The sequence below is a fragment of the Poecilia formosa genome, unplaced genomic scaffold (assembly GCF_000485575.1).
Source record: "Poecilia formosa unplaced genomic scaffold, Poecilia_formosa-5.1.2 Scaffold378, whole genome shotgun sequence".
Taxonomy (NCBI): Eukaryota; Metazoa; Chordata; class Actinopteri; order Cyprinodontiformes; family Poeciliidae; genus Poecilia; species Poecilia formosa.
In genome coordinates, this window is record NW_006800317.1 from 460897 (window position 1) to 463110 (window position 2214).

At 35.0% G+C, this 2214-nt stretch overlaps 1 protein-coding gene and 2 long non-coding RNA genes across 4 annotated transcripts in view; all 3 read left to right on the forward strand.

Moving 5' to 3' along the window:
• Nucleotides 1-127, forward strand: part of LOC107833396 (uncharacterized) — a 1657-nt gene extending 1530 nt beyond the window's left edge. The window contains exon 2 of the long non-coding RNA XR_001659143.1: nucleotides 39-127. This is a non-coding gene — a long non-coding RNA (uncharacterized LOC107833396). The remainder of the gene's footprint in view (nucleotides 1-38) is intronic.
• gfra1a (gdnf family receptor alpha 1a) overlaps nucleotides 1-2214 on the forward strand; it is a 151533-nt gene that overhangs the window by 57389 nt on the left and 91930 nt on the right. The gene's annotated exons all lie outside the window — the stretch shown is intronic.
• LOC107833400 (uncharacterized) overlaps nucleotides 340-2214 on the forward strand; it is an 18900-nt gene continuing 17025 nt past the window's right edge. The window contains exon 1 of the long non-coding RNA XR_001659147.1: nucleotides 340-349. This is a non-coding gene — a long non-coding RNA (uncharacterized LOC107833400). The remainder of the gene's footprint in view (nucleotides 350-2214) is intronic.

Below are 2214 nucleotides of genomic sequence, written 5' to 3' on the forward strand. Positions count from 1 at the left end.
TTTCTAACTGGCACCTTCCTCACTTTTATTTTTTTCAGCTGTTGCTCTGCAAATTGACCGAAAGCTGACTCTTGAGGACTGCAGCAAAACTGTCAAGAAGTGGCTTCATTATGCGCCAGAATGAGAGTCAATCAAAGTGATGCCAACCAGAGTCAAACTGGGGTTACCACAACTTGTACTGTTTCCCTAGTTCTTACAGTACAAAGCTTAACTTCATGGACTCTGTTCTTCTGGAGACAACAGACTGTTGTTTTGACAGTCAAAAAGGAGTCAAATATGTTTAAAGATCTGTCCCTCTTTTCTTAAATAAAATGTTATATCAAACCCATGTATTCATTTTTAACCTTTTGTACACAGTGTACCCATCATCTGCCAATAATATAGTGTGTTTAACACCAGTGAAGAAACTTTTAGTGGCATGTTATGATGTAGACCTATCAGACCTAAAAATGTACATAAATCCCTAGCTTTCATTCAATATAAAATCAACCCAAATCTGCATGCAGACCCACGTTCAGATGGTTGAGTCAACGTTGATTCCTGTTTCAATGTAATATCAACACAAATATATTTGTGTTGATATATTTGTCAACACAAATATGTAAATTGCATGTAAATTGACATACAGATGATGGTTGAATCAACATTGATATGTCAGTTATGGTTGAAACCTTAACATTGATTCAACATACAAGTGGCACTTTCAATTTTTCAATGTCAGCATTCAACGTTGATTCAATGTTTCTGGCTGACATTGATTCAATGTTGTTTCAATCATTCTGTGCTATCTGGGTACCTGCTGCTGCTGGTGTTGAGACTTAAAGTTGTTGTTTGACTTACAAAGCCATCATTTACTTTCAGTGGCCCACTGATTATTTTTTTCCCCACAGTCACTTGGTCTTCTCTCCATATAAACAGTGGCAAAGGTGACTCCAAGAACTCAAGAAAAAGCGAAAAGCCTCTGCTGTGCTGCTGTTGGTGTTGTTACTGTAGATTTTATTCCAGTTTAGATCAATTTAGTGTAATTTCCCTCTAAATGCCTTGTTTTTATATGTATATATCATATTGGAGAGGTCGGGGAGTATTTGTTCAAACTGTAGCTATGTAAATAGATATCTTTATCACGCGTGTGTATGCTGTGTTTCTACTCGCGTGTGAAGCTGTATGACCCAGATCTGGAAGTGTGTGTCAAGGTCAACCAAATTAGACGGTCGATAACACGTGAAACTGTGCTGGTGAGTTTCCGCCTCAGGGCCAAAAATCACATTATTATCAGAAATGTTTACAAGCATACCGAGCAAAAAAAAAAAGGTCGATAACTCGTCCATTGTTTTATTGTGGAGTTCTTTTGCCAACACAATCTGATGTTACAATCACGGGAAGAAAAAAAATAATAATTTACCATTTTTCAATTGTCTGACATATAAGGATGTATTTGTGACCCCATTTTTACAAGGTTGTAACATTATCCAAGTCTAGCAAGAGTGCAAAATCACACAAATTATTTCATACATTTATTAAACTAACATGAGGCCAACATTGAAATCATGTGTAGCCCATTATTCAGTAACTAGACAACCTTCAGTAGGAATAAATTGAATTTTTGTGGGGGTTTTTGGCTCATTCGTCTTCACATAACCTCTAATGAGGTTTGGTTCAGGACAGCTGTCTGAAAGTCCAAGAATAAAAAAAACATTTGAGATCTGAATTGTTGTCTGGAGTGTGGGGTAAAACTTGTAAAATATAAATAGATTGGATTTTTCTTTTACAGAAGAGAGGTGTTAGTCATTAGTGGAATACACGAGTGCCAATATGTATATATTTAAACTTATTGAAACTTAATGAATTGATAGAGTACAATACTTTAAAATTCATGTACGAAGAGCATGAACATTTGTTACCAAGCAATATTCAGAACAGATTTGTAGAAAGAAAAAGCAATTATAACTTAAAAATAAAAATTTAATTCAGAATGGCAACGATTGATGCGTTTTAATTAAAGGTTGACAATAACTGTGTCTCCAGTACAAATGTGCACTAAACTTAGTCAGTATTCTGCAAGTCTCCAAATAAACAAATGTTGCAATTGTGGTGTTTTCATTAAAACAGAAGCACACAATTAAAATCACATGCGAGTAATTTTGTTGTCAATGTCAAATTTATTTAAGTAGCACTTTACAACAGGTATAAAACTGCACCAAAGTGCTGTACAAA